This window comes from Gossypium arboreum, chromosome 6, assembly GCF_025698485.1.
Source record: "Gossypium arboreum isolate Shixiya-1 chromosome 6, ASM2569848v2, whole genome shotgun sequence".
Classification (NCBI taxonomy): domain Eukaryota; kingdom Viridiplantae; phylum Streptophyta; class Magnoliopsida; order Malvales; family Malvaceae; genus Gossypium; species Gossypium arboreum.
In genome coordinates, this window is record NC_069075.1 from 99,144,237 (window position 1) to 99,164,076 (window position 19,840).

Below are 19,840 nucleotides of genomic sequence, written 5' to 3' on the forward strand. Positions count from 1 at the left end.
CGCTTTTCCCGGATTATAATCAATAACAAGCTCATAATCTTTCAATAACTCTAACCATCTTCGCTGTCTCAAATTCAAGTCTTTTTGTGACATCAAGTATTTAAGACTTTTGTGATCGGTATATACTCGGCACTTTTCACCATACAAATAATGTCGCCAAATCTTCAAAGCAAACACCACCGCAGCCAATTCCAAATCGTGAGTAGGATAATTCCTCTCATGGGGTTTTAACTGCCTCAAAGCATAAGCCACCACTTTTCCTTCTTGCATGAGCACACACCCCAAACCATTTAGAGAAGCATCACTATACACCACAAATTCTTTACCTGATTCGGGTTGTATCAACACTGGTGCTTCAGTTAATAACTTTTTCAATTCTTCGAAACTCTGTTGACATTCTTCCGTCCATTCAAATTTAACATCCTTTCGGAGTAGTCTAGTCATAGGAGTTGCAATTATAGAAAATGCATTTACAAACCGCCAATAATACCCAGCTAGCCCCAAGAAACTCCTAACTTCAGTTACATTTTTCGGTGGTTTCCAATCAACAATGGCTGAAATTTTACTAGGATCAACCCGTATACCATCACCTGAAACAATATGACCCAAAAATCCAACTTCCGGAGCCAAAATTCACTTTTACTAAAACTAGCATACAGATTGCTTATTTCTCAAAGTTTGCAAAACTATCCTCAAATGCTCAAGATGCTCAGATCATCTTTTGAATAAATTAAAATATCATCTATAAACACCACAACAAATCTGTCCAAGTATGGCGAAATATGCGATTCATTAAATCCATAAACACAGCAGAGCATTTGTCAACCCGAATGGCATAACTAAAATTCATAATGACCGTACCTTGTTCTAAAAGCGCTTTAGGCACATCCGACTCCTTTACCGTAGTTGGTAATACCCGGATCTCAAGTCAATCTTTGAAAACCATGTCGCTCCTTTTAGCTGATCAAACAAATCATCAATTCTTGGCAACGGATACTTGTTTTTGATTGTCACCTTGTTTAACTGGCGATAATCAACACACAATCTCATAGAACCATCCTTCTTTTTCACAAATAACACGGGAGCACCCCAAGGTGAAAAACTTGGTCTCACAAAGCCTTTATCACCAACTCTTGCAATCGCAACTTTAATTCTTTCAACTCTGTTGGTGCCATTCTATACTGAGCAATCGAGATCGGAGCTGTTCCCAGATCAAATCAATACCAAATTCTACTTCCCGGTGGAGGCAAACCGGCAATTCTTCCGGAAATACGCCCGCAAAGTCACACACAACCCAAGACCGATTCAACTTTCTTTTCAACTTCTTTTGTATTAATTACATACGCCAAATAAGCTTCATAACCCTTTCTCAGATATCTTTGAGCCGACATTGAAGAAATCACACTAGGCAATGTCTCGATTTATCCGATTCAACCCGCAGAGTTTCACCATTTTCACACTTTAATTCTATAACCTTTTCTTTGCAATTTATTTTAGCATCATGCAATGTCAACCAATCCATACCCAAAATAACATCAAACTCATCAAACGGCAACAACATCAAGTCGGCTGAAAGTAATGATCCCGAATCATTAAAGGACATTTCTTACATACTTTATCAACAAATACACATTTGCCTAACGGATTCGACACTCTAATCATAAATTTTGTGTTCTCAACGGTATATTCATACTAGACACCAATTTCATGCACACATATGAATGAGTAGAACCGGATCAATCAAAGCAATAACATTAACATTATAGAGAGAAATGTACCAGTAATCACATCGGTGAGGAAGCATCTTCACGCTTTAATAGCATAAGTTCTAGCCGAGCCCTTTCTTCAGTCTAACCTGCATCCTCGGTGCATTCTTATCGCTTGTTTCATTTCCACTTTTCTGGATACCTTCCCTCGAGTCCGCACCACTAGCTTTTACATTCGAAATTTTTCTTTCTCGGCTCTCTCGGCGTCTCTAATAAAATGATCCGGAGAACCACATCGAAAACATTCATTTGCTCTACACGGACCAAAATGATTTCTACCACACCGGCACTCGTGTTTAACAAATCTCGAGTTCCCTACATCGGTCTGTAAGTATTCGAGATTTAGGACCCACATTTTGCTTCTTATAATTCCCATATGATTGTCCGGTGAAGATTGGGAATGAGGATTCATATTCCTTGACTTTCTAGGTTGTTGTGAAAATGAACTACTCATCGGTCTTTTCTTCCAATTTCTAGTCTCAAACCTCTACCTTTTCTTTTCTTTAAGTAGTTCTTCACCTTGCAAGCTCGATCAACCAAGACTACCATTTCTTTTAGTTCAAGGATCCCGACAAATACTTTAATGTCTTCGTTGAGCCCGTCTTCAAATCGTTGGCACATCTTGGCTTCAGAGGAACATATTCCTCGCATACTTACTCAATCGAACAAACTCTCTTTCATATTCGAGATGTCATATTACCTTGCTTCACTCAAGAAACTCTTTACATTTCGATCAATAAATCTTTCACTAATATATTTCTTCCAAACTCTTCTTGAAAGAATTCCTGTGTTACCCTCTCTTTGCATCACCAAATCAAAGTCTTCCACCAATTATAGGCTGAATCTCTCAACAAAGATGTAGCACATTTCAAACATTCTTGGTGTACAAGATAATTCATCAAATACCGGATAGAATTTTCAAGCCGAACTCGCTTTCTCGCATCATCATCAATATTTGCTCTAAATTCTTCAGCCCTTGTTTACGAATTACATCAATGGGGTTCAGTAAAATTTTATCATATCCATACCTTGAGGCATCGGGTGCAGGTTGAGGAATTGGGGAGGTGGGGAGGTCGACATTTGGGTTCGACGAACGAACTCAAGGTACCATGCACTCATCATTTGGAGAAAGGCTTCCGATCCCTTTCTCCTCCTCCCCGACCAACAAGAGGGGTGGGTTTTGATCGGCGCCGCTCCTTCAATGAGTCATGGCGATTACTCTCTACTTCATCACCACAACTGGATCGGGATCCATTTACTATTTATAAAAAATTCATTTAAAAGGTCAAGTCGTCACACTATCACAATTCATACATATGGCATGTATAGCAAAATCCGTACATACAACACGAGTCCGAGAACCGAGTAAACCTGCTCGATACCACTAAATGTAACCCCCACGCCTTGAGACCGTCGCCGAGTCGAGTATGAGGTGTTACTAAGCTTAATTTAACATATTTAGAACTTTGGATTATTTATTTCTACATTCGCAGCTTTTAAGCTACTTGCATCACAGTCACAAGAAAAATCATATCTCGAGTTACGAAACTCGAAATCAAGATCCGTAAATTTTCCCTGACTCTACACTCATATACCTATCTACTAATTTTTTTATATAATTTTTGGTTGGGCCAATTAGTACAGTTTATTAGTTAAAGTTACCCCTGTTTTAGGACTTGACTGGTCTGACCTCTATTTACTACGAACCACATTTCTCTCTGTAAACAAATTCATATGAATATGAGGTTTATTTCTCCTGAAACTAGACTCAATAAGTATTCTGAGAATATAAAATACACCACATAATTATATCTTTACAATTTATGGTGAATTTCTAAAGTTGGAACAGGGGATTCAGAAACTGCTATGACCCTATTTCACTGAAATTAAAATATCTTCTAACATATAATTCCTTTACTTGTTTCATTTGTTTCACGTGAAACTAGACATAATAAGCTTCAATTTGATATGTAGTCCATCACCAAATTCAATTTATATGATTTTTAGTAAATTTTCAAACTCGCATCAGTGTTGCTGCAGTATTTTGTTTATGGCAAATTTCATCCCTTTTATGAGTTTTTATGCACTAAGTATCTTAATAATTTTCCTTAACATCAAATATAATCTAAACTAACTATTTTCATAATTTATCATTATCAAGCATTTCCTCAACCATTCCATCACCATACCATAAGATCATTTACACAAAAAAAGTATATTGCTATACATGCCATACTTAAATTTACAAGCCATTACCAAAAGTCTTCCGGATAGTGTGGTGAGCCTTGACCTATCCCGACTCTGAGTGGCTTGTCCAAAACTACAATGAGTAAGGAGGGAGTAAGCATAAATGCTTAGTAAGTTCATATGCAAATAATAAGTAACATAACAAACAGTCATACCAATCAACATTAGCATGTATCACTAAAACACATATCACATTTTTAATCATTTTTCATCATCTTATTACCTTATCGTGGTTGTATCAATAGTCAACCCGAGGGTTAAATACATACCTGTCCAAAATATCCATTTCACATCACTTACCAATACGTCTCTTTACATCTCGAATATTCCTCCATTTGAGTAGAACTTTACCCGTTGAACACATCAGAATATAATTCGGTTACATGGATAACTTGCACATAAGTGCCATATATGCAATCAAGCAATCATGTAACCCGCCCATAAGCGAACTCGGACTCAACTCAACGAGCTCGGGCGTTCGCATCCAAAAGTGAACTCGGACTCAACTCAACGAGTTCGGATGCCTAGTTACATCTCACGAACTCGGACTCAACTCAACGAGTTCGGATGCCTAGTTACATCTCACGAACTCGGACTCAACTCAATGAGTTCGGACATTCGCATCCATAAGTGAACTCGGACTCAACTCAACGAGTTCGGATGCTCAACCATCCTAGTGACATGTCACTTGTATCCTAATCTATTCCTAAGGTTCAAACGGGCTTTTTCTCTAACACTTATCCTTGCCGTCTTCGTAGAATGCCAAATCAATACTCGGTAACAATTATATTTAACAAGTAGTTCACATAATTTACATATTATTTGAAATTAACCACAAAGCATACATTTCATAATAAAATTCAGCATAACATATAATTAACATCAATAACTTAAAAATAACCATTATGCTACATTATTTACACATGAACTTACCTTGGTACCAAAATACAAAGATTTTGCAATTTAGTCCACAATCTTTTCTTTTCCTCGATTGAGGTCGATTCCACGTCTTTCTTGATCTAAAATAACACATTTAGCTTATTTAATACTCACATTATCAAATTAATCCTTAACTCAAATTTTGGCAAAATTATAATTTTACCCCTAAACTTTTGCATATTTACATTTTTGCCCCCGGCTCTGGATTAAAATTTATTCCTTATTCTTATGTTTTACAACATGCTGATCACTTTTCTCTTCTATGGCAACATCAAATTCTCACTCTAACATGTACTTGTGACTATTAGGTATTTTTACCGATTAAGCCCTTTACTCGCTTTTTGCTTAAAATCGAGTAGTACAAGTTGTCTAACATAATTTAAAACTTCATATTCTATCATAAAACATCAAAATACACAAATTTCACCTATGGGTATTTTTCCAAATATAAACCCTAGGTTAAATTATTGCTAACATAAGCTTTATCGAGTTAACGGATTTCAAAACGTAAAAATCATTAAAAGCGGGCTTGGAATCACTTACTATGGAGCTTGGAAGCTTGAAACAAACCCTAGCTATGGAGAACCCTTGAAATTTCGGCCTAATGAAGAAGATGGACAAAATTGGCTTTTAATTTTGTTTTTAATTCATTTTAATAACTAAATGACCAAAATACCCTTACTACTAAACTTTCCAAAAATTCCTTCCATGTCCTAATTTTTTCCATGAACTTAAAATTGGTCATTAAGACCTCCTCATTAATATTCCAAAACAATTTCATACTAAAAACTTCTAGAATGCAAGTTTTGCAACTTATTCGATTTAGTCCCTACTTTCAATTTAAGCACTTTAGGCATAGAATTTCATCACGAAATTTTCACACAATCATGCAATCATATCATAAACCTCAAAATAATTATAAAATAATTATTTCTATTTCGAATTTATGGTCACGAAACCACTATTCCGATTAGGCCCTAATTCGGGATATTACACATGTGCAACATACGACCAATAGACATGCCCGTGTGTCTAGGCTGTGCCAAAACTGTAGGGTATACTGACTTTAATTCGAAGGGTACCCCAGGGGACACATGGCCGTGTAACATAGCCATGTGTCGCACATGGCTGAGACACATGCTCGTGTCTCTGCCCGTGTGGACAAAAATAGGCCATTTGCAAAGCCAATTTGCCACCCTTTTCTCTTGCATACAAATCAACCTAAATGGTACCATTTCAAGACATTTATAAGCAACCAAAACCAACCAATTCATACACATATTATGTCATCTTTACACATACTCAATTCCATAACCAAAATATACGAAAATAATTAAACTTGTATGACTTCTAAATGCATTTAATCATCACCTATTCCATATCACAAGACTCATCAAATGATCATCTCAAACCAAACAATTCATAAAGTATTATATACATCACATATAACACTTATCAAACACATAATTCAAGCCAACTTAGATGGCTATACATACCACATTTACAAGCCAAAATCTCATGGCTAATATTATAATTCAAAACATAACAAGATAACATTTGCCTATACATGCCATATGCCATATATACAAAGCTTCAAAACTACCAACAAGTTGATTCGGTAGTATGATGATAGTTCCCGATGATCCCCGATGTTTGAGTTAGCTTCGATACTCTATAAAAAAAATAACACACATAGTAAGCTTCATAGCTTAGTAAGTTCATACTAAAAATACTCAACAGTTCATAATATACAAACCATCAATTAATAAAAACTTAGTAGTTCTTATATCATCATTCAATTCTAATCTATAACCATTTAATATGTATATACAAATTCATCAAGCTTCAGGCACATAGTATAAACTTCCACATAGTAACGTACATACTTGAACTTTCCCATATTTATTTATTTAATTCTCACCTCTTTGTTCAGCACATTAATTCGTTTGGAAGTCTTTCAATGCTCTAATAACTCGCACACTTAGTGCATCAGTGATTAGCCAAAGCTATAAGGAACTCGCACACTTAGTGCCATCATATTAAACTGAAGTTATCTCGGTATCGCACACTTAATGCCTCATATAGCGGAAGCTATTCCAATTCGCACACTAAGTGCTATTCATAGCCGAAGCTATTTTCAAACGCACACGAAGTGCCAAACACTGTAGATTTATTGTCGTACGCAATCGTAGTGACATATATACAATTTATGCATTATTAAAGCATTAAAAACATAATTGTAATAACATTTACAACATACGAACTTACTTCATACTCGGAATTGACGAATCGGATCAATTACTTGATAACCCTTCAATTTTCCCCGATTTAAATCTGAGTTCTTTCTTTCTTGATCTATATGTATTCAAAATTAACCTATTTAATCACCAATTCATTAAATTTAATCCATAAACACAGATTTGGGCCTTTTTTCACTTTAGCCCTTAAAATTCCACATTTATTCAATTTAGTCCTTATTTCATAAAAACACAAATTACTCAAAATTCAATTAAACCCATGCTTAGCCGAATTCTCTATAGGTCCCTAGCAGCCCAAAACTTTCATTTATTTCACAATTTAACCCCTCCGTTTTCACTTTTCTCAATTTAATCCCTAATATGCATTTTTACTCAAAATCACTTTATAAAACATGTATATCAAGCACCAAGCTTTCATAATTCATCATCAAACATTCAAAAGCTCAAACATTCATCAATGGAAACTTACAAATTCATCAAAAAATTCAAAAATTAGCGTACGAGCTAGCTAGTACTCAAAGCAGCAATCACAAAAACATAGAAATCATAAAAAATCGAGCTCAAAACACTTACAAAGTGAAGCTGAAAAGTGCCAAACCCTAAGTTAACATGAAAGCTTCCTTTTCTCTTCTTCAAATTCGGCTAGATGATGATAATAAGAGAAAAATGGTTTATTTATTTTTTTATTTTATGTTTAATTACTAGATTACAAATTTAACCTTAAATAAAAACTATTTAAAACATCCATTTACTGCCCCTTTTTGTCAATTCCCACTATCCATGGTCTAATATCAATAAGAACATTTAATTTAATCTCTCATGACACTTAAACACCTTTAGCAATTAGAATGCAACTTTTGCATTTTACTCGATTAAGTCATTTTTCTAAATTAACCACTTAAACAATAAACTTATTTCACGAAACATTCACACATATATAATCACATGCTGTAAACACTAAAAATAATATTAAAATAATCTTACGACCTCGGATTTGTGGTCCCAAAACCATTGTTTCGATTTAGCTAAAATCGGGCTGTTACATATACAGTACAGTCGACATATATTTAGTATCCTACTCAGATTAGTCTATCAGAATTTCATTGCATCCAGAATAGGGTTTATTTATCCCTTACCGACCCTATAGTAGACTACAGTCGATCAAAGCAACCCGTGCGACCCTAGGAAAAATTACAGAAATATGGTCCCATTTACCCGTGTGGGCCTACACGCCCAAATTGGCCTTGCCCGTGTGGCCCACACGGCCTAGACCAAAGTCCGCACGCTTGTGTGACATGCCTGTATGGCCCAAATGGCCACACTCGAGCCACCACATGATCATATGCTGCGTACGGCCATGCCTTCATGTGTGGGGTACACACCTAATTCGGTTTAGAAGTTATAGCAATGTCGGGCATATCAGAACCTGAAGACAACATTCTAATGTCCTATTACCATGAAATTTATGCTCTAATTAACTCAAAAACTGAGTGGCACCATCAAACCAACCACAAGAAAAAATGACTTCCCACACGATTCACATCGCTGAAATAACGTTCCCTGATTCAACATCTTTTCCCTACGAACACAAAATTCGTAACGATCAAAACCTCTATCACACATTACCACCCCAATTTCGAAAAGACAGAGATAATCACACACAAGAGATAAAAACCACTTAAAAAAAACCCACTTACCAAAACTTGGAAGAAATCAGTGATTTAACGGATACAATGACGATGATTCGAGAGATGAAAATGAGAAGCAAAAGGAAAAGAAGAAGGGAGGAAGGAACGTAAAAAAAATGAGCAGTAATTTGGCAGGAGAGAGAAAAGGAACAAAATCAAAATCAAAATCAAATTTAATCTTTTGATGATATCCCACTACATTCTAACCACCCACTACTATGATTTCTAGAGCAACTGAAACTCTATCCCAAAGCCGAGCAAAAATAATATACCAACGCTTGCACAGAGATTCGAACACAAGACCTCCAACACACCAATTCCCTTACCACTCGAACCAGCAGGCTCATTCTGATATGAAATTACAAGCAATTAAATATAAGCTTGCTGAACATGGAAAAGTCTTAATTCCCAAAATATCATCATTTGCTAAAGGTAAAGCTTGAACCTGAGACCTCATACACACACTCAGAACACTTAACAATAGAAGCAGATACACATTTATGTCAGGTTATACAGAAATAAAAAAAAATTATTCAAGGCGTTACAACTCTACCGCCTAAAAGAAATTTTGACCTCAAAATTTACCTGATCAGAACAGATGAGGATATTGCTAACGCATCAAGTCCTCAGGTTCCTACGTGGCTTCCTCAGTACATGATTCTGCCATAGAACCTTAACTAATGGTATGGAATTCCTCCTTAGAACCTTAATATCACGATCTAGAATCTGAACCGACTCCTCCTCAAAGGTCAAGTCCAGTCTAACCTCAATCTTCTCAATAGAGACTACGTGAGATGGATCAGACTGCTATCACCTCAACATCGACACATGAAACACATCGTGGATACAGTCTAACTGTGGAGGTATCTCCAACTGGTAAGCAATCGGTTCCACATGCTTCAGCATCCGATACGACTCGATAAACCTAGGGCTTAACTTGCCCTTACAACAAAATCTCAAAACCTTCTTCCATCGAGAAACCTTAAGAAAAAAGAAATCCCCTATAGAGTACTCAATATCACATCTCTTTAGATCTACATATGATTTCTATCTATCAGAAGCTGCCTTCAGATGATCCCAAATCAGTCTAACCTTATCTTCGGTCTCAGAAACCAACTCAGGACACAAAAACCAATGCTCACCCAACTCAATTTATGTAACACCCCTTACCTGTACCCGAGCCCGGGATAAGGTACGAGGCGTTGCCGGACAAACATACAAATATTAAACTAAAATACGGGCCATAAAATTTCATTCATATTTCAAAACGTTCATTCACTTACACATAGTCCCTTATTTGAGTCTATGAAGCCCAAAACATACTTTAGAAAGGGTTCGGGACTAAACCGAAAACTTACAAAAATCTTGGAAATTTCATGCTTTAAGGCTCACACGCCCGTGTCCCAAAGTCGTGTTCCATACACGGCTGAGGCACATAGTCGTGTCTCTGCCTGTGTGGAATATACCTAGGCTATTTCCAAGCTTTGGTCAACCTTAATCTCTTACACACTTATACGAAATCAGAAGCATATAACATGGTATTCATTTAATGATTAAATATTTTCAATTAAACCACAAACATAGCATTTGTATGTCATCATACATGTGTCTCTCATACTCATTTTACCTTGTTTATTATAGTACCACTTATACATTTATACCAAGATTATCATCTTACCAAATATCTTCACTTAATCATCAAGCATTCATATTTAAAACTAGATCATATCTTTATAAAATACCACAATTCAGATCATAAAATAACATGTTTGCTGAAACATTTTGATTCAACTCCATACCCAACAAGCATTACATTGAGACTAGTCATATATATATATATATATATATATATATATATATATATACATGTCATGATACATATCATTCTCTTTCTGCTTTTCTTATAAACACATATCATTTATTTCATTATATCAATATTTCATATACCATAGTTTCCATGTATTCCACATATATTTATTTTCCTCCTCCTCCTCTCCATTCCACATCCTTAATGTATATAGCATTCTTGTAAGTACGATTTCACAATTTACTAATAAATGCTCACATCAAACTGTCCACACGAGTCATAGTCACTTACTTATTTATAATTTGAGCTATAGATCTCCAAATTAAGATCTGTAAATTTCCCATGAAACTAGACTCACATATCTTTCCACTATAAAATTTTCATAATTTTTGGTTTAGTCAATTAGTACAGTTTATTCATTAAATTTTCCCCTATTTCACTTTCTGATAGTTCTGACCTCTCTTCACTAAAAATTAATTATCTCATAGTACAGAACTCGGATAATTTTCTTGTTGATTTATCTTGAAAATATACTCATTAAGGATTTTAAAAATATAATTTTAAGTCTCTAATTATTTTTATCCAAATTTTTTTGATTTTCCAAATTCAGAACAGGGGATCACATAATCATTCTGACCCAGTCTCATAAAAACATAAATATCTAAAACTATAGAACTCCTTTTCATACTCTGTTTCTGTTATATGAAAATAGACTCATTAAGCTTTAATTTGATATCCAGTCAGTCTATGATTCAATTTCTACTATTTTTAGTGATTTTTCAAATTCGCATGACTACTATTGTCCAAAACAGTTTTATTGCTAATTCACTCTTTCACACTTTCTTTGTATTAACCTCATTTTAACATACATATCACAAATCATTTTCACCACATTTCATACATCACAAGTATAGGCCCATGATCACAAGGTCAACTTAAAATCATCCTCATGTATAACTTACTTGTTTATAACCTTACCACATCCTGGTCACTTAATGAACACATCATTCACATAATCAAGTTCCTGCACTTATTCATCACAAAACTCACAAAGCAATACATAGAGAGTCTCCCGTTGAACACTTCGGATCAATCTTCAATACTTGGTGGTTTCAGCACATAGCTCCACCCATCATATAGTTCGGCTCTCTTGTACACATGGTGAACACTCAGTACCACCCATGTAACCTAGCCAATTTATCTCGTAGCTCTCTTGTCTACATGGTGTCCTTCACCTGGAACCACGCATGCGACCTAGCTACATATATCCCGTAGCTCTCTTGTCTACATGGTGTACACATAGTATCACCCATGCGACCTAGCTACATCATAATGTCTTGTAACTCTCTTGTACACATGATGTGCACTCAAGACCATACATGTGACCTAGCTACATACTATCTCAGATCATCCAATCTTTCCAAGGTTCAATAGGATTTCTCTCTTTTCCAAGAATTTCACCAATCAAGTAATTATCCATAAACATATTTCCAATATTATTATAAAATATCATAATACAAGTAATATTGATGTATTACTTACATATAAACTTACATCTCATTTAATATCAAGGCAATAACATTAAATTACACATTGCCTTATTAAAATCATATGAACTTACAATTTCCCATAATGTCCATAATCATAGAAATCACATTTATGTATAATAATTCAATGCACTTCATGTACCATAGACATATTTTTAAATCAATTCATAAACTTGGCACCATAATCATTTAATTTAATATAATTCAATTAATTCACTAAATTTAACTTTCAAATATAAATTACAAAGATTATTGTCAGTATTATTATCATACCAACTTACATACTTTCAACACCTCGAAAATCATAATGAATATATCAGTTTTACATTGAAACATGCATAAATTAATGCTTATTATAAATATAAACTTACCTTGATACTAAAACAACCATTTTACCAACTTTCCCAATTTTCGATTTTTCTCTCATTCTAGGTTCAAATCTCGTTTTTCGGGATCTAAAACATCATATTTTACTTATTTAATTAATTTAATATTCAAAACAGTCCTTAACTCAAACTTTGGAAAAATTACAATTTTGCCCCTAAACTTTTGCATATTTACACTTTTGCCCCTAGCTTCGGGAATTAAACTTCATCCCTTATTCTTATGTTTTATGACATGATGATCACTTTTCCCTTCTATGGCAACATCAAATTCTCACTCTAACATATACTTATGACTATTAGGTAATTTTACCGATTAAGCCCTTTTACTCGTTTTCACTCAAAACCGAGTAGCACAAGTTGTCTAACATAATTTAAAACCTCATATTCTATCATAAAACATCAAAATAAACACATTTCACATATGGGTATTTTTCCAAATATGAACCCTAGCTTAAATTATTGCTAGAATAAGCTTAATCAAATTACCGGGATTCTAAAAACGTAATGAACTTGAAAAACGGGGTTAGAACGGACTTACTATTGAGCTTGGAAAACTTGAAAACCCTAGCCATGGCTTCCCCCATGCTAATTTCGGCCTCTATGAGAAAGATGAGTCAATTTTGGCTTTATTTTCCCTTTTTATTTCTTTTAATTACCAAATGACCAAAATGCCCTTCCTTACTAAACTTTCAAAAATTCCATCCATGTCCAATTTTTGTCCATCACTTAGAAATTGATCAAATTGCTATTTAAGACCTCCTAATTAATATTTCAAAGCAATTTCATACTAGAAACTTCTAGAATACAAGTTTTGCAACTTATTCAATTTAGTCCCTAACTTCAAATTGAGCACTTTATGCATAGAATTTCTTCACGAAATTTTCACACAATCATGCAATCATATCATAGACCTCAAAATAATCATAAAATAATTATTTCTATCTCGGATTTTGTGGTCCCAAAACCTCTGTTCCAACTAGACCCAATTTTGGGCTATTACAATCTAGCATAGTTGAGTACGACACTTACGACCATACAAAGCCTCGTAAGGTGCCATCTAGATGCTAGCCTGAAAACTGTTATTGTAGGCAAACTCAGCTAACGGCAAATAATCCTCCCATTTACCTTGGAAATCAATTACATAACTCTGAAGCATACCCTCCATCTGAATCACACTCTCATATTGACCGTCGGTCTAGGGATGGAATGTAGTACTAAAGTCCAACCTCGAACCTAAAGCCTTATACAACTTCTTTTAGAACTGAGATGTAAAGCGAGGATCTCTATCATAAATGATCGAAACAGACACCCCATGTAATCTCACAATCTCAGAAATGTAAAGCTCTGCGAACTTCTGCAGAGAATAGTCCGTCCGAACCGGAATAAAATGAACAGACTTGGTCAATTGATCCATGATGACCCAAACAGAATCCTTCTTAGTGGGTGTTAAGGGCAACCCACTAACGAATTCCAATGTCACACGTGACCATTTACATAAGGGAATCTTAACTGGCTGCAAGAAACTCGAAGGCAACTGGTGCTCAGCCTTAACCTACTGGCATGTTAGACATCGAGCCACAAAATTTGTAACCTCACGCTTCAAACCAGGCCACTAGTACAACTCACGGAGATCGTGATACATCTTATTACCACTGGGATGCATAGCATAAGGGCTACAATACGCCTCCTTCAGAATAGAATGCCTCTGTAACACCCCTTACCCGTATCCATCGCCGGACTAGGGTAAAGCGGCATTACCAAACATATCGAAACACTTCGCATTCATTTCACAAACATCATAGCATCATAGTCAAACATCAATATAAGTCCCTTTCTTAGGTCAATGAGACCTTAAACATGCATTAGGAAGAGAGTCGGAACTAAACCAAACCTATTCAGAATTTTCAGAACTTAATCAATTATATCAAACTGTTAAAGTCACACACCCGTGCGACTAGGCCGTGTGTCACACATGGGTACTAGACAAGCCCATATGAACCAACCGTGCCAAAAAAAAGGTCCTATACTGACTTTTTCACACAGCCAATAGGCATGCCCATGTACTATAGCCGTGTGATGCTTAGCTAGCTACTGACTTATGCCCACGGCCATTTAACACGCCCCTGTATCATAGCCGTGTGATTTTTAAGAGGTTACTGCCAAACAAACATGGCCACAAACCACGGCCATGGCCTTTGACTGTGTGGCACAATGCAGGCTTGGTTTAAGCCAACTTGCCACCCTATTATGGGTCACCCTACAAACAAGGAATCATGCATATATGTACAACCCAATCAACCATTCTTTATGCTAAAACATATATCATTCATGCCATAATAATGTCAATCATTTACACACATATCATAAGATTATATGAAAAACATCATCCATTCTCATTCCATGAACTTCCCAAACTTACCTTCTCCTTTATCCAATTAAGACATGCCATAATTGCAAATTAACATCACATATCATAAGCCATTATCAAATATGAGTTCAAACAAAAATTAGCTAAATCTCATGGCTAACTATATACATCACAAAACATACTTCACAGCTACTAGCCTATACATGCCATACTTCAAATATATATTTACATTTCTAAAGTACCAAAATGAGGTTCGATAGTGTGGCGACAGTCCTTGACGATCCCCGAGCTTGGTAGCCTCGATATCTACAAGAACAATTCAAACATACACACATACACAATAAGCTTTCAAAAAGCTTAGTAAGCTCGTATTAAAATCATCAATAGTATATGAACATAAAATAACAACATGTGAATATTTGCACAATTTCAATCCATAAAACCATATTAACTCAATGAAATTCACATACATAACTTCATCTACCACTTAGGTATCATACGTACCTGAATCTTTCCGTACTTGTTCACTTTCATACTTACCTCTTGTTGAATGTTATAAGACTTTCCAATACTTATTCGTATTTTAGACATTTGCACACTTAGTGCTATAAGATTAGCCAAAGCAAATATTTCCGCACACTTAGTGCCATCTTAAATAACCGATATTAAGTTGGTATCACACACTTAGTGCCTCAAGTAGCCGAAGCTAGTTAAATCGCACACTTAGGGCCAAAGCTAGTTTAAATCGTACACTTAGTGTCAAAACTTCTGATTCATCACCATATTATCCAATTCAATTATATTCAACTCATATATAATAAAGGCATCAAAACTTACTTAACATCATATTTTAAGTATGAACTTACCTCGTACTTGAAGGTGTCAACTCGAACGTTTATTCTATAATCTTTGATTTTTATCGATCAAAATCCGAACTCCTCTTTTCTTGATCTATAAGTATTCAAAATTAATCCTTTTATTCACCAAATAATTCAATTCAATCCATAAACACATATTTAGGGCAATTTGCAAACTAACCCTCATGTTTTCACATTTTGACACTTTAGTCCCTCTTTCACAAATTCAGAAAATACACATAATTTGTTTGTACACAAGCTTAATCAAATTTTCATGGCTCTCATATTAGTCCACACATTTCATTTATTTCGCATTTTAGTCCTTCAAAATAAAATTTTCACAATTTAGCTCAATTTCTCAAATCCAACTAAAATCCAAAGACAAAACATGTAAACTCAACATCAAGCTTTCATATTTCACCATTTAGCAACATAAAACTCATGAATTCATCCATGACACATTTTCAAATCATCAACAAAATCAAAAATTGAGGCATGGGCTTTATAGTACACTTAACAACGATCACAAAAATGTAGAACTTATCAAAAACTGAAGCAAAAACATACCTCAATCAAGGAATACAATGGCCGAACCCTAGGTGTTCTTTTTCTTTTATTTTCTTTGCATTTTCAATTAAGAATGGACATAAAATGATCCATTTACATGCATTTATTATTATTATTAACATAAAATCTAAATGACCATTTTCCCCTTTCATTCAACAATTAAAAATTCACCTAACACATGCCCTTTTATGTCCAATCAAATATCCAATGGTCAAATAACCACATAAGGACCTTTACTCTAGAAAGCCAACTCAAATAAGCACTTAAACATCTAGCACACAACTTTTATATTTTATGCGATTAGGTTCTTTTTACAAATTAATCACACAAACAGTTAAATTTTCACACGAGACTTTCACACATGTCAATTCACTTATCATATACACGAAAATTAATATTAAAATATTTTTCTAACTCGTATTTGTGGTCCCGAAACCACTATTTCGACTATGGTCAAAATCGAGCTGTTACAATTTTCTCTCCCTTAAGGATTTTCGTCCCCAAAAATTTTACCGTTAAACAAATTTGGATATTGCTGTTTCATAGCATCTTCAGGCTCCCACATGGCCTCTTCAATACCATGCTGATGCCACATCACTTTAACTAATGGAATCTTTTATTACATAACTCTTTAACCTCTCGAGCTAAGATCCGAATCGGCTTTTTTTTGTAAGTCATATCAAACTGAATTTCAATCTCGGATGGAGGAATTACATGTGAAGGATCAGATTTGTATCGTCGAAGCGTCGATACATGAAACACATTATGTATCTTTTCTAACTCAGATGGTAGCCTCAATCTATAAGCAACTGACCTAATAAATGCCAAATTATACATATTTTTACCCTAAATACCTAGCATATTTATGGATGTTTATTACTATATTTATGGATTTTGGTGCTATTAATCCGGTTATTTCATGTTTTGTACTCAGGAGAGCACCAAGAGTCAAAAGGAGCCAAAAAGGGACAAAATAGACCAAATCGAGAAGATGACACGGCCTAAGCCTTGCCACACAGGCAGCTCACATGCCTGTGTCTTTCGAGGGTGTCGACCAAGGCTTTCACAAATCACATGGCCTGGCCATTGATCCGCACGGCCGTGTACAATTTAACGGATCGAACACGGCCTGGCAATCACGTCACACGGCCGTTGCACACGGGCGTGTCCCTTTTTCAAAGAGTTTTATTTTACACGAAAAAGGATACTTAGGGAGGAAGAAAGCCAATCCAAAGCCTATATAAACACCCTAATTATGACTTAGAAAAGGCGGCGCCCTCTAGAACTTTTCTGGAATACAGAACCACACGCCGGGAATTACTTGAAGGAAGTCAGATGATCCATCTAAAAAGCCAGAGCTACTCCAAGACTGAAGATCTTTCTCAGAATTCCTTCAGGGGTTTTAGAGTTTTCTTTATGTTTTGTTATTTTCATACTTTTGGGATGTACTCTTATTTTATTATGAACTAAACCCCTTAGATACCTAAGGGGGTTGAAACCTATGATGGATCTTGTTATTATTATCTGAACTGTATGATAAATGATTTGTTCTTAATTATGTGTTCTTAATGCTTGAGTTAACATTCCGGGTATTAATTCATGATTTGATGTGCTTATGCAGAGCAGCAAAAGTCCTTGACTAATAGTAGATTTGGCATAATTAAGCGGAGTTGATAGAACGCCTAGAAATAAGGTTACGAGATTTTGTCAGATTAGGGTGAAACCTAATATGGGAGTCCATAGATCGATTTACTGCTTCCCTAGGAGTTTTAATTAAGAAAGAAATTTCGATTAATGCAACTGAGGGTTAGGTGTTATTAGTCTCGAAAGGGATAATAATATAGGTTAGGGAGTCTCACGGAACAAGTCAAGTGAATTAATCGTCTGATTCAAAGTCAGATAACAAGTAAAATCTAAGTGGATTCCTCCTTGGATGTCGTCATTATCAATTACTTTTCTTCAAGCCTTTTTCCAAATTTTCTCTTTGCTTTAGTTTAATTAGTTAATTAGTTTAATAAACAACCCCTCCTTATTTTTAGGTTAAATAATAAAAAGATAGTTCTTACTAGTACTTTTAGTTCCCTTGGGTACGATATCCCGGTCTTGTCATTGCTATACTATTGTTCGATAGGTGCGCTTGCCTTTTCGTCGTGATAATAGTTAGTTTACGTTTGATCTTCATTATAAGTATTTATTACTTGTTACAAATCACGTGATCAAGTTTTTAGCGCTATTAGGAACGCTAAATTTTTATTACTTTAGCCATTTATTTTTCTTGAAAATTTAATTTAATTTTATTAATTATTAATTTACTTTTTCCTTATTTTGGCAAGTTTTTATAGTTTATGACTAGAAGAAACCCGTCAGGACCATTACTTTTTGACGAAGAAATCGATCGTACAGTTTGTAGAAATCAAAGAGAAATAAGGCGTAGCTTACGATACACGGAGAATGAGCAAGAAGATGATACTCAACCTGCAACCGAAGAGATGGCTGAAAACCAAGGTAATTAGCTACCTCCTGTAATTGCAGCTAATCAAAATCCTACTCCACGTGCTATGTATGATTATGCTAAACCTTCTCTAACAGGAACTGAATCTAGCATAGTTAGACCTGCTGTACCTGCAAATACTTTTGAATTAAAACCTAACACTATTTAGATAATACAACAGTTTATTCAGTTTGATGGTTTGCAGGATGAAGATCCTAACGCTCACTTAGCAAATTTCTTGGAATTTTGCGATACATTCAAAATCAATGGCGTTTCTGATGATGCCATTCGTCTTCAGTTATTTCCTTTTTCATTGAGGAGCAAAGCTAAACAGTGGTTGAACTCGTTACCACGAAGGTCAATTACTACTTAGGAACAAATGACTGAAATTTTTTTACTAAAATACTTTCCCCTGGCTAAAACGGCTAAATTACGTAATGATATCTCTTCTTTTGTGCAGATGGATTTAGAAACACTTTACAATGCATGGGAGGGATACAAGGACTTACTGAGAAGGTACCCTCACCATGGGTTACCACTTTGGCTGCAAGTACAAACATTCCACAATGGTCTGAATCACTCGACTCTGCAAATGGTTGACGCAGCTGCTAGCGGAACCATCAATAACAAAACACTTGAAGAGGCGTATGAATTCATTGAAGAAATGTCAGTGAATAACTATCAGTGGCAAGTCACGAGGACTAAGCCAACGAAACAGCCAGCGTTTATAACGTCGACTCAGTTACTATGCTGTCAAATCAGGTAGAACTTCTCAATAAAAAGATTGATGGTTTTCTTAGTTCTGCGCATGTACATCCAGTAATGAGGTGTGACTCAAGCGGAGGAGGTGTGCATACAGAATATCAATCCTTCAATCCCACAATCGAAGAGGAACAAGTCAACTATATGGGTAATAATA

General features: G+C 35.3%; 1 non-coding gene across 1 annotated transcript; it reads right to left on the reverse strand.

Moving 5' to 3' along the window:
• Positions 1–19,348: 19,348 nt before the first annotated feature.
• Positions 19,349–19,455, reverse strand: LOC128294426 (small nucleolar RNA R71). The gene has a single exon (XR_008284737.1). It is a non-coding gene; the product is annotated as a small nucleolar RNA R71 (small nucleolar RNA).
• Positions 19,456–19,840: the final 385 nt, after the last annotated feature.